Source organism: Sceloporus undulatus, chromosome 4 (assembly GCF_019175285.1).
Source record: "Sceloporus undulatus isolate JIND9_A2432 ecotype Alabama chromosome 4, SceUnd_v1.1, whole genome shotgun sequence".
Lineage (NCBI taxonomy): Eukaryota > Metazoa > Chordata > Lepidosauria > Squamata > Phrynosomatidae > Sceloporus > Sceloporus undulatus.
In genome coordinates this window covers 95802155-95816776 of record NC_056525.1, presented here as the reverse complement: position 1 = coordinate 95816776, position 14622 = coordinate 95802155, and the positions used below count along the sequence as shown (strand labels likewise).

Genomic DNA, 14622 nt, shown 5'->3' with positions numbered 1-14622 from the left:
AATTCTGCATTTTGAAATCCATGTATAAAGGTAGCCAAAGGTTTCTTTCGTTAGTGTAATTTGGAAAAATTAAACATCAGTTTAGGAAGCGGTGATACATACCTTAATAACAACTATTCTACCACACAATAAGTTTTCCAATTTCCCCACATTTTATATTTCTGTTTAAAGCACAGTAAGACTTGTCTATAATTCAGTGTACTGGCTTTGTTAAGTTTTTGTTTATTTTGTTACTATGGCATGCAGATGGGTGTCTGAACAGAAAGAGGGAAATCAAAACAGACAACAGAGAGAGGCTACACAACCCTGCCAAATAGGTAGAAAGACATACAGTTAGATGAACATGATATTGATAATAGGGTCCTTCAGTAATTTTTGTCATAGTGGCCTCAAAAGAATAAAGTAGGTTTAATAGTGTTATAGATTACAGATAATTGATTATTTAAAACCCAAAATTTTAACTAGAAATCAGCAGGGAGACCAAGGAGTCTATTGGAAAAGAAACATTGTCTGACATATTTAATAACAGTTGAACAGGATTAAAAGTATACAAAATAGATCATTTGTTGCAATGTATGGGGATGAAAATGAAGAAACCAAACAGCTGGGTGGCACAACAAGTATCTGCCATGTGGCATTATCCAATAAAAATGTGTGCCCTGTAGAAAGCACAGAGGCTGCCCCAAAATATTAAATTAGATTGATGATTTTCTTTATAGAAGGGCATTTTATAGAGCTGGTCAAGTCTACACTGATATTTCTGTTACCTTGAATAATCAAATAAATAGCCTATGTTATCTTTCATGGTGAGATAATATTTTTCATAAGCCTTCATCCTTAAACATAAGGGAAGATGTAATAGTAAATTCAGCAAGGTATTAATAAGTTTCATAATAATGCATTCAATAGCCTTCAGATGTGTTAAGATCAAATACATCTTTACAGGACAGGTTGAATTTCCAGATAGCTCTTAGTGCACCAGCTTCTCAGATTAAAGATCCACTGAAAGCAACACGGAATAAGCCTTCGGGAAGCTATTATACAAGGATCAAAGCTCATGCCAACTTTATTTTGAGGTTTAAAATTAAATCGGGCATCAAATAGCACTTGAGTATCTATATTAATATTACTGCTCATCTTGAATAATCAGGTGATTAATAGTGAATTTCTCACCTAATGTAAAGTAGTAAATGTGACTACAATTTAAATGGCTGTTCCCTCACCTTGTTAGCCAAACTGAAAATATGTAGCGTACAGGTTAAGTCTCCCTTATTCAGAATTCCAAAATCCAAAGTATTCCAAATCCAAAATTGTCCACTAGGGTGGCTAAGATAGTGACATATTTTGTCCACATGAGTGACAGAGATAGTGTTAAGTCTACACAAACTCTGTTTCATGCATAAAACCATTTAAACCTTCAGGCTATACCTTGAGTATCATCTCCATTATTTATATGCAAATATTCAAAAATAAAAAGAAATCAAAATCCCAAGCATTTTAAATACGGGAGACTCAGCCTGTATCAAAAATTTAGGGGACATGAAACCATTAGCCAGGGGACTTAGTACATGTAAAGCATGTTTTATTCTTGTGCTGCAAGTGAGAAGTCTCATGGAGGCTGGATGTTTCTACTCAAGCTGCTCTGCAGTATTGAGACAGCTTCTGTCATCAAGAAAAAGAGATGTTGGGAATATTCTTCACATCCCTAAATCCTGAGGAAGTTGGTTCCATCAGTCAGCTATGTGACAAAGCACTTCTTTTTCTCTATTCTGAATTTCCTAGTATTCACCTTCACTGGATGATGCCAAGTTCTAGAAATGTGCTAGAAAAATTTCTCTCAATTCACTTTCTGTACACCATGCATAATTTCATAAACCACCTTACCATGCATAACTGTCTGTGTTCGTCCTTATTCCCTTTTGAATTAATAATTTAACCCCAAACCTTCCCTTATAGTGGCATTACTCTAGCCCAGCTCCATCACTTTGGTTGCACTTTTCCCATCCCCATCACATTCTTTTTGAGATGTAGTGATCTGATCTCTAAACAGTGATTCAGAGGTGGACACTTCATAGTTTGGTACTATGCAACAGTGTATGGCAGTAAATTTTATTTTTTCTGGAAGCAAGGTTTGGTACACACAAAATGTAATAATGCAGATATGATGTATTGAGACATAGCATACCTGTCTGTGTCTGACTATATAAAACATCCTTGACTATAAAAAGTGGTAGCCTTTCTCCTTACCTGGATATTTTTTTTCAGTTGAGCTCACTTGATGGAGAAATAATGCCAATTATACAGCCTCACTCATAGGTTTTCCCTCTGACTCCAGCACAGCCACCATAATTGCTATTACTAGTATCATATCCCTTACTCAAGAATTGCCTCCTTACTCAGGAATTGGCTTTTATTGAACCAATACATCAAGTGCCTTTAAAAGGCCACACCTTCTCCCCCTTCCTCTTCTTTTCAGGCTATGAAGGAAGAGTGGGGGAAACAATATCTAAGTATAACAGGAGCGATTCATACCCTTGAAGTATTTATTTCATTGAACTTACTACTAAATATACTCTTATCAAGTAAGTGACTTCCAAGTCACCAGTTTGTTGTCCCCAACAGTCATAAGCTGGCAATTATTTGGCATTCCCAGTCTGAACTGTAGCCACAAGCACAACTTAAGGAACTAAGGAGCTATAGGCTGTTTAAATGGCATATACTTGAAAAACTGGAAACTTCTATGAAGATATATGCATTATTATCATATATTTAAGCTCATATGATCTATATGTTTAAGCTCGAGACCATTAGCATTCTTCAGCAAATGAAAAAAAAGGGGGCAACTATGACTTAACTTGCAAAACAGTAAAATTTAGCAGCAATAAGAAGCTGAACAATGATGCTAGTTGCTGAATGATAACCAACAAACTGTTGTTCCACCTCTTACTGATGTCACAATTAATTTGTGTTCTTCTGGGCAAAAGAAAACAATAATCTTGTATGTGATACAATTTTGCATGTGACTCTAATGCCTACCACTAGACTTAAAATGCTTCATCTGTGTCACTTACCCCAAATTAATTTTCCTCATACCACCAGTGTCCACAGCTGCAGGCAGTGGCTTCCTAATTTAATGGGTGTGTAATGATATCTTATCAAGAGCCAGCAGAACACAGTGGCTTGAGTGTTGTATTAGAATTCTGGGAGTCCAGTGTTTGAATCTTCACTCAAACATGGAAAACTACTGGGTAACTTTGAACAAGTCACTCTCTTGTCCTTAGAAGGGGAAGCCAGTGGCAGCCCCTTTCTGAACCAATCTTGCCAGGAAAACCCATGATAGAGCTATCATAAATCATAGAATCACGGAGTTGGAAGAGACCTCAAGGGCCATCCAGTCCAACTCCCTGCCATGCAGGAATTCACAATCATAGCACCCCTAACAGATGGCCATCCAGCCTCTGTTAAAATACCTCCAAAGAAGGAGACTCCACTACACTCCGAGGGAGTGTGTTCCACTGTCGAACAGCCCTTATTGTTAGGAAGTTCCTCCTAATGTTGAGATGGAATCTCTTTTGCTGTAGCTTGCATCCATTGCTCCGGTCCTAGTCTCTGGAGCAGCAGTAAACAAGCTTCCTCCCTCCTCAATATGACATCCCTTCAAATAACAGGGCTATCATATCACCTCTTAATCTTCTTTTCTCCAGACTAAACATACCCAGCTCCCATCAGAGTTGACATAAACAACAGACAATGTTGTAGGGCTCAGTCTGTATCTGTCAAGTGACCATTGGCCAATATTATCATGATGTCATGATAAGATGACAATCTTGGAGTATATAGATCAAGCAAATTAAGATTACCACCACCCAAATTTATGGCACACTGGAGATGTGAAGCAGAGGGAGCAGAGCAGACTTCTGGGAATGCTTTTTGTACCCTAAAATGTGCAGGCAATGAAGATTATCAGCAGCCTCTATCATATATCAGACCATAAGCAGTTATTCAAAAAACTATTAGATCTATCTGAGCTTGTGATGCTGTTGATAAATCAGAAAAAGAAATATTGATTTCTCTGGTCTTACAAGAAGCTTTGTTTTTATATTTCAGGGATATCCTTTAAGGTACCTTTTTGTGAATCCCTCTCATGAAAGACTCACAAGGGTCTGTCTTTATTTCTCTCTTTATTACAAACTGTAAGAGACTGTTACTTTGTCAAAATCTGTTCCTTTTAACATTCTCCTGCTACATGAAAAAAACCATGTATCTGAGATGAAGGAAACATGTCAAATGTCATTATTTAGCAATTACTTCAGAAGGGATGTGTGATTTTTGCTCCTTGTTCATGCAATGCCTTCATGGACCAATTGTAGCAATTTTTTTTTTAAAAAAATACTCTGTTCCTGGTGTACTATCCTTTTTTCTGGATTTTATTCTCAGAACAAATGCAATTACACTGCATGGGGTTCGCTGCTTGATGGGCAAGTTTCAGGCTTGCTGCAGAGCGGCTTGAACTCTACTAAGCTTGACAGGCTAATTTACTCTTAAATTAAACATCTCCAGTGTTATTTATTAAGACTCACTCTGCAACATGCAGTACACTTTGCTCTCCCACATATCTATGCAAGTCATGAAACATTTACGGAACTACATTTAGTAGAATGTTGTACAATGTACAGTTCTGCCTCAATTATAATAATACGCAAATTTTTTGAAGATAAAGCAATGTGACGGGTGAACAACGCAAACTAGAAATGCCTTAGGGATGGGAGGTTAAATTATAAAAGATAATAAATTATGAAAGATGATTTTCCACTTCAGCAAAAATGTGTGAGAGTTCTTAAAGAGCAACAGGGATAAACATTTTATAAGAAAGGGAATGATTGATGTCAGCAAAGTGTTCCAGGCATTATTATGCAGCCAGCCCTCTGCAATAACATGTTTGTATCGATTACATGAATTGCCTAAAGAGCCTGCTCTTCACAATTACACAGTGACATGCAGAAGTTGTTCCAATGAAGCCACCTTGAGTTACATGTAAAATGGGCTATAATGTTTTAGTTTAACAAATCTTACTCTTTAGCTATCTCTGTGGAACATACCTTTCACACCAATGCATGCTTACTCATTGCTATTGTTATCATGACACCCACATATATCCTACAAGATCAAAGGAAGTATGATTGCAATTACCATTTTCAGGGGAGGAACAGCACAAGAAGCCCATTTCTTGCATGTCTTGCTAGTGGGCTTCCCAGGGCTATCTAGTTAGCCACTTTGAGAAACAGGATGCTGGACCAGCCAAGTCATTGGCCTAATCCAGTAGGAGTCTTCTTATGTATCTCTGAACGTGTGTACTCAACCCCTCCATGCCATTCCCCACACCTGGGGCCCTCTTCAGTGGACATAAGCTGGAATCCCTCACAAAAGAATCTGACTGCTTCAGCAGACCCAGGACACTCCAAGAGTACCCATGTCTGCACTTCTGAATAGAGAGAGATTAACTCCAGTCCAAAAAGGAGGATCAGCCTCCTCCCAGTCCATGAAAGTGCTGGTGCATCAAGGAATAAACTCTGCTAGAGGTGTGGAGCGTGGCTGCAAGGAAGGACTCTACCACAGGAAGGGCTTCCTCAGAACTGCAGAATGTCAGCAGCTGAGCTCTAGGTAGGGTGCAGCAGCTAAGCAATACAATCCCTATTCCTAGGGCACTAAAACGGTTAGTAACAATGCCATTCCTAAATTCCTGTCTGCTAACCTTTCCATCTTGAAATCAAGCCATTGATTTGCTTATGCCTAATATTAGATAGTGTTTAACTTTGCTGTCTGGAATCCCCCTGCTCATTTGTTGTTATGATCTAATGGATTATACTGTTGTTCAGCTTTCATTTTGGACCTTCTTTAACTAGGCCATGTTACTCTCTAGTAGGACTCTGTTTGATCAACCTTTGCACTATTTTTGACTGTCCTTCTGCTTTCTGCTTGTCTGCCTGCCATGCCTTGTCTATTTATAGGATGCCTTAGAACTTAATCTACAGGCCTTGTCCCTAGGTCCTGCCCATTCTGCTGATCAAATGTCCAGCTGTAGTAGAATCAAAATTTGTAAGAAGAATGGATAGTGAAGTGATAGTGCATCTCCACAACTATTCATGCCACTGCACATGATCCTTTCATAGTACACTCTCATTACATGCTGGGTTGGGCAAAGAGCACAACTGTCACATAGGCCTGACTATGGCTTAGCTAGAACCACTGGGATTCTGTAATCTTCTGTAATAGGATAAAGGACACTACCATGTCTGTCTCTGTCCCCTCTTGACTGTTTCAGGTTTCATTCTTCCTCAGAGTCCAGCTTTGTTCAAGGCCGCATGAAGCACTGGAGACACCATAAAAGTCCTGCTTTCATCAAAGATGGCTGCCCCATGCAAAGCAATGAAATCACTCCAACTTCATACTTTCATGCCAACTTGGCAGTGTTGTGGATAAGTAAAAGTGGTAAATCAAGTAATGTCTTGGGTGAAACCACTTTCAGTCCCATTTTGGGAGAAAGAGCACATACAAATGAATGAAAGAATGAATGAATGAATACATTGTGTGAAATACTACATGGACCTTACCTTGTTCCACTTATTACTCTTAAAAAGTACCTGCCAGTTTGCACTTACCTCCTTATAAGGCTGAGAGAGTGTAACCTAGTGGGTTTCCAGGCTGTGCAGAGATTTGAACCCTAGTTTTTCAGAGTCCTAGTGAAACATTCAAATTATTAAAAGCTAGAAGTGATATTTTTCTCTGCTGTGTGCTCTTCCTGAAGAAGTATAATGATGGCGAAATCCTCAATGAGACTACTGTGTAATTTGGCACATCAGACAATGGGTAAGTGCAGATTAAACTGTCAAGCAATGCAAACACTGCAGAAAGGGCAAGACGAGAAGGAGGATGAATAACATCTTCTACCTAGCCAAGAGTGAGGCAACCACAATAGATATGGGGTGTCATGAAAGGGCAACAAATTGATGTTTAATTTATTATGGTTGTATTTTTCTTTAAAAAAAACCCCGTGTTTTCAGATGCCAAAATAACTAGCTTTGCCATGGGTTCTATGGTCTGTAGGAAAGCTGTATCTGCCATTTTCTAAGCTGCCTCTGGCAGGAGCTCTAAAATGCACAATCTAAAATACATACCTGAATGCAGATCCTTTTGCATTCATCTTACTGTGCATGGAACCTAATATATCCACAAATGGAATGTGCAGTTGTGATCTTTTGTGCTTTTATAGATAAGGGAGAAATGCAGCCATTAGATTTACACCAGGAACCATAACCCATGGCATGAAGATAATATTTCATCTTTTTAAATATAACCTCCACATCAGAACCCTCTTAACTTCAACTAGCTTGATCCCTAGACCTCCACATTGAGATTATCAAGCCATTCTCCTGATATAAACTACTCTTAACCTCAAGAGAAAATTACCAAATGGTTAAAAAAATTACAGATATTGATTCATTGTACTCACTTCTATAAATCAGCACCTCTGTGTACCAGTACATTTCACCCTTTTAAATGCTATATATAGCTCATGGAAGATATATAATATCCAGATAAGTACTAAATGTTCCACAATTATTTCCTAGGCATCTATGAATTAAGAGATTTTGTTGTTAATGAAAGACATTAGCATTTTTATCCTAGTCATAAAAATGATGTTCCTAGAAACCAGCATAGCTGGAAGATGCTGTATGAGTTGAAGCCTAGCATCCTCCCACAATGATCACTATTTAATTGGTGGACTAGGAGATGAAGAGAGGTCTCATATGATATGATCATGCAGACTTTTCACCAAGGCATTGTCACAAAGATGAGTGGATTGAAGAATACTGTATATATTCAACTATAAGTCAACCTCATGTATAAGTCGAGGGCAAGTTTTGGGGCCAAAATTATGGATTTTGATATGACCTGTGGATAAGTCAAAGGTAAAACTTAGGGACATGTAGCAAAAGTTGTAAAAGATGAAGCAAAGGAAAATGATGCCAAAGAATTTACAAAATTCTGGCAGGCATAACTGTTTGTGCTCACCCTAAAGGCTGGATGGATGAGAGAGTAGAGACGGTTGGTGCGTCTTTTAGGTACTCTCAGGATGGACAAAGCATTTGCCTTTTGTCTCTCTAGTCAGAGATAGGAGCTCTCTCTCTCTCTCTCTCTCTAAGTTAAAGAACAGGACTTACATTGGCCCATGTTTTTTTAGACCAAAATTTCTAGACTTATACTTGAGTATATACAGTACTTTGTTCTTTGTCAATTGCTGTCAAATCAACTTTGACATATGGCAATCCTATGAATGCCTGACATCACCACTCCACAAGCTCAAGCCTTACCAGGTCCTTGGTGACACAGGAGAACATCTGGGACCATAGCTGCATAGGAGAGAATCCCCATTAAAGTGTAACCAAGAAGTATCTGGGCCAGCAAGTGGGTGTGTGTTAGAAAATGAGAAGTCTGACTAGGAAAGCCAGGAGAAGGATTTCAGGTATAAAGGCAAGGGCTGGAATACATAATGGTAGAAAGAACAACAACAGGTGAAAAGCACCTTATGCAAGAAAGTGGGTAGAAAGCAAATTTGGGTTTCAGACAGATGGGAACAAATTCTATTGCTAGCTTGGAAATAACTTTTTTGCACATGCTCAAAACTATCATTTCCAAAGTGCATACACACACATGCTCCAGCGAGGGAAGGGAAACGGGGAGGAAAATACTCTTTGCCCCAGAACCTGTTTCAGAGGAAGGAAAGTTGAGGTTTCCCTTTGCAAATTCCCATAAACACACACACACACACACACACACACACACACACACACAAGAAAGAGGACGGGGCTGGTCCATATACTTGCCTGATTTCAGCGAGGGCTGAAATTGCAGATGCCCTCCTTTTCCAGGACATATCCTCCATTTCTCCCTCCTGTACAGGAGGAATTCCAAAACATCCTCTCTCTGCCTTCGCCCATCAGCTGCTCCCTTAGACTTAAGGCTTAGAGGCTGCAGGAGGAGGAGACCAGCCACGCGAGGAAAAGAGGTGTGTGTGTTTTGTGTGCGTTCCTTTAAGAACAAGGCTGCCTCCCTCTCTTCAGCACAGCAAAGGAGCCATGGGAAATCTGGGAACAGGGAGAACCCGGCACATGGTTTTCAGACTGCTACAATTACATGAAGAAAGTGAATTCATGAATGAACTGGAAATAAAAACCGAGTATTTTTGCAAAAATGCCTATTCCCTGATTCACCTCACTTTTTGTTTGGATTCTAACCAGTTTCTGCGCAATGTCTTCTGAAAAACAATTACGAAATTGTCCCTAATGCCCTGGATGACTCTGCATTGCAACCAGTTTAACCTTCCAATTTTCCCCGTGTGATAAAGTCCTATGTATTCTACAGCAGCCATCTGGAAGCCTCAGGGAATGCCCAGGAACTGTTTTCTGCGCCTGTTCCTTATCACTTCTATAAGCCAACAATCTTAACTACTGGACTCATTCTGGTTTAATGTTTTAAAGCAAATTACAGTTATTACTAAATAAGATATTAAATATTGCCCTGGAATTTTGTTGTTATCCACATTTATTGTCATCCATTTATTCCAAAGAAATTCTAAATGTCTAAAGAAACTAGACATGTGAAACATAAAAAAAGAGATCATTTCCCTCATCACTTCTCCTTGAATGGAAATCCCTTGTTGCTGGAAAACTAGAAATGTTTCATTAGATCCTTGGCATGGGATCTATAGCTTTCAAAGAAATTGTCAGATAGTATGAAAATAAATAAGGGACTAATAAACCATGAAGATACTTTTGTTAAAACATGACTTCCAATTATTGAATTTGTGAACACACTGCAAACTGTGAGACCATCTCAATCCTACCTTAGAGTCTGGTCAGACATTATGACAACAAACTCTAAGGAAGATACATTTGGAATTTGTCGAGATCCCTAACATAAAAATTGTTATGATTATTGTTTCTATTGTTGTAACACTTTAGATTAAAAAAACACAACCTATTGTGACTACTCTCTTTCAACTATTCTTTCCATTCAGTTTTTCAACCACTATAAATTCCTTTTTAGTGCTGGAATGCTAGTAGAAGGGCATTTCTTCTTCTCCCTTACTCCCTTAATGGGTCTAGACCTTCCTTATACTTTCTTGCTTTATTGGCTGCATTCAGATATATAAATGTAACTAGAGAAGGAAATTGAGACACATATTGGCCCCATCCCTCCACCTCCAATATCCCTGTGTTGTTGAAGAAGGTGTATATGGGTGCTGTAACACTACACAGCAGGATCAAGGTACAGCAGTCCATGTGACTGCAACCCTTCATAAGGCAGGTTTACTGGTCAAGTAAAGTTCTGAAGGCCAGCATGGTGTAGTGGTTTGAGTGTAGGACACTGGGAGACCAAGGTTCAAAACTCACTCAGTGGTTTACAGCCGTGAAATCCATTGGGTGACCTTGGTCAAGTCACACTCTCTCAGCCTCAGAGGATGGCAATGGCAAACCCTCTCTGAAGAAACCAAGAAAACAACTCTATGATAGGTTCTCCTTAGGATCACCGTAAATCAGAAACAACTTGAAGGCACACAGAATTACAGACTCATAGAAACATAGAATCATAGAAACTACAAAGGCCATCCAGTCCAATCCCCTGCCTTATAAATTCTATGAGGTAATTGTATAAAGTAAGATTATCCATTTCTTACAAAATGTCTGCTAATTCTGACAAAAATCAATACTGCATTTGAAGGAAGTTGTAAAATTAACTCAGAACTTTTTCTTCTTTCCCATTCTGCAAATTTAGAGAACTAAGCAACAGCAGCAGCAACAACAACCATGAGATTTGGACTTTTGTCATAATTTGGGGAAAAGATTTCATTGTTATAGTCACATGAATGTAGATTTTTAAAAAAGAGGTGATAAAGGTAAATACAGTATAGAGGTGTTTTATATTCAGACTCCTGTGGTAGGAAGCAACCTTCTATCATTCCAAAAGCATTCTGTTGGAAGATGTGCATTCCACATGATTGTTATGTCTGCGAGACACTGAGAAAATTATGGTGTGGAGGAGGAATAATCAACACATCAGTAAACATGGTAATAAAGCAGAATTAAAGGCAATAAAAATAAGGGAAGACTGAGGGAGTTTGATATGTTCAGCCTAGTAAAAAGGACATGGGAGGGCAGAATAATGATCTGGCAATCATATACAATATAATTCTATGTAATCACAGAGCAGAGAAAGGATATTTAGTCACCTTTTTCTTTTCTAAACAAGACAAACAACAATGGGGTTAAATTACGTATGTATTTACATTTGAACAAAGCATTCTTTTCTGTTATCCTTTCTTTAAAGGGTGAGTGCGCAGAATGTATTTCAATTAGATGTTGCACATCTGGGCATCTTAATAACTGACCTCTCTCAATTTTTTTAAAAAAAATCATACTCAAGGAAGTGCTTTCAATGGTCACTTAAAATGAACATGTTAAAAGAAACATGTTCCTCCTTTCGTTCACCTTGATTTCAAATTTGGACCATATATACAGTTTGACTATGATCTAATCTGAGGGCACATGGTAAAGCAACATTGGCTATGTCTGGTGCATTCTATGCCTAGGTAGATCCCCACGTATAAAGCCTTGGTTCTATGCTTAACTGAAAGACAGGGTATCAATGTCTTTCAATGGACTTCAATATCAATGAACTTCAATATATTAATAAATGTCAAACACCTCCAGAATTTTTCAGCACTTAGACTTTAAAATAAAACACTTCCCAAACTCTATGTGCACAAACAAAACTAACCATGCCCACCGAGTTACCTTCTTTCACACCTATGGGCCCGAACAGACAGGCCAAAATAAAGCTGCTTTGGGTCACTTTGGAGGTATGCTGATTAAATTATACAAGCATCTTAAGAGGCCAAAATCATAGAATGGTAGAGTTGGAAGAGACCACAAGGGCCATCCAGTCCAACCCCCAGCCATGCAGGAAATCCAAATCAAAGCATCCCCGACAGATGGCCATCCAGCCTCTGTTTAAAGACCTCTGAGGAGGTAGATTCCACTACACTCCGAGGGAGTTTGTTCCACTGTCGAACAGCCCTTACTGTCAGGAAGTTCCTCCTAATGTTGAGGTGGAATCTCTTTTCCTGGAGCTTGCATCCATAGCTCCGGGTCCTAGTCTCTGGAGCCGCAGAAAACAAGCTTGCTCCCTCCTCAATATGACATCCCTTCAAGTATTTAACCAGGGCTATCATATCACCCCTTAACTTTCTCTTCTCCAGGCTAAACATCCCCAGCTCCCTAAGTCATTCCTCATAGGGCATGGTTTCCAGACCCTTCACCAATTTAGTTGCCCTCCTTTGGACACGCTCCAGTTTTTCAACATCCTTTTTAAATTGTGGTGCCCAGAACTGGACACAATATTCCAGGTGGGGCCTGACCAGAGCAGAATAGAATGGAACTATTACTTCCCTTGATCTAGACACTATACATCTATTGATGCAGCCTAAAATCACATTGGCCTTGTTAGCTGCTGCATCACACTGTTTACTCATGTTCAATTTGTGGTCTACTTGGACTCCCAGATCCCTTTCACATGTAGTTTCATTCAGCCTCTGGGGTATTAGCTACTCCTCCTAGTTTGGTGTCATCTGCAAATTTGATAAGTGTGCCCCCAATTGTGTCATCCAAGTCATTGGTAAAGATGTTGAACAGCACTGGGCCCATGACAGAACCCTGTGGCACCCCACTGGTCACTTCTCTCCAAGATGAAAAGGAGCCATTGTTGAGCACCCTTTGGGTCTGGCCAGTCAACCACTTACAAATCCATGTAACAATTACGTTGTCTAGCCCACATTTCACTAGCTTGTTTGCAAGAATGTCATGGGGAACCCTGTCAAAAGCCTTACTGAAATTAAGATATACTATATCCACAGCATTCCCTTCATCCAACAAGCTGGTAATTTTATCAAAAAAGAGAGAGAGAGAGAGAGAGAGAGAGAGAGAGAGAGAGAGAGAGAGAGAGAGAGATCAGTTTGTCTGGCATGACTTCTTTCTCTGAAACCCATGTTGACTCAGAAGCTGTGCTAAAGCTGCGCTCCAGTCCTTAAGACTGGAGCATGGCTTTGGCGTGGCTTCCAGCCTCTTAGGACGCATGCATAATTTAAACAGTGCACCTCCAAAGTGACCTGAAGCAGCTTTATTTTGGTCTGTCTGTATAGACTCTACTAAATTCATTCCTCACACAAAAAATAGCAGAACAAATGCAAAGTCTGGTCTAGAAATGTAGTACTTTTGAGGAGAGAAGAGCTATGCCTAATAGTCCCAGTGCCTTACAATTATTCTCACAGTGCTAATGGGCCAACACATTTGAGGAACAAATCTGTAGCAGGGAACCTAATGTAACCCAAAGGTTTTCCCCACACTTCATTATTAGAAACTCACATGTTCCCATGAAACACAAGAGTAGCAACAATTGCGCTGCTTGAGCAGAAGGTTGCTTTATTTTGTTTTGCAGTGATGATTTTAAAAACTACAAAGAATCATCCCAGCTCTCATGGAGAATGTATTATTTTAATTCAAGAATAACACTGTTACTTTTATCTTTTTTTTAAGTGTGCACATAGTAGTGCAATCCAAGTAGACTTCTTTCAAACATTGTATCATATACTAAAATTGTATCATCTGAAGAAATTCAATTTCTAATTTGAAGGCTGCAGCCTAAATCCAATTATTAACTCCAGCTAGAGCTGACTCATTGATTCCATGGAGCTCACATAGGTGTTGGTTCAAAGAATACAGGTAAAATGGGTCTGATTATCACTAAAATGGGTCTGATTCAGTGGTTCTGTTCTAGCTGGTTTTTTGGTGTAGGGCACCAAGCAGGCACACAGTTGCCTGAGAGTAAGTCCTGATATATTCAGTGTGACTTACTTCTGAGCAGACAGATATAGAGTTGTGCCTTAACTCTTGAGCTAGTGTGACATAGTAGTTTGAGTGTTGGATTATGAGTCTGGAGACCAGGGTTTGATTGTCTGCTATGCCATGAAACCCATTGGGTGACCTTGGACAAGTCACAGTTTTTCAACTTCAGGGAAAGGCAATGGCAAATCTTCTTTGAACAAATCTTGCCAAGAAAATCCCATGATAGGGTCGCCATAAGCCTTAAGGGTGTAATAAATCAGAAATGATTTGAAGGCACACAACAATAAATAACTCTGTTACATTTATGTTGGATCTTGATTGAAGTGTTCAGTAATTTTAATATAATTTGACTATGCAATCATGCTAGATTCCAACCTACAGAACCTCAAATACAAGAGATGATTCAGCACTGGACAATTTCATAAGAATTCATATGCAAGCATATATCAATATTGCTTGTGATATCTGCAGAGAAGGGAAGTGCAGCCTCCAGATCCCACTTTGCCAATCCAAGCTCCTCACAAAACCACAAATTATTTTTAATTCTGGCATTATTTTGGGGCAAAAATCTCCATAACACCATGCCCACCAGCTTAAAAAAAACCACATTAAAATATGCATAGCAACCCTCCCTAAATTGGTTAATGATGCAATCCTAAAA

The 14622-nt window shown here is 39.1% G+C and overlaps 1 protein-coding gene across 1 annotated transcript in view; it reads right to left on the bottom strand.

The window, feature by feature from the left end:
- ST6GALNAC3 (ST6 N-acetylgalactosaminide alpha-2,6-sialyltransferase 3) overlaps window positions 1-14622 on the bottom strand; it is a 294151-nt gene that overhangs the window by 205837 nt on the left and 73692 nt on the right. The window lies entirely within an intron of this gene.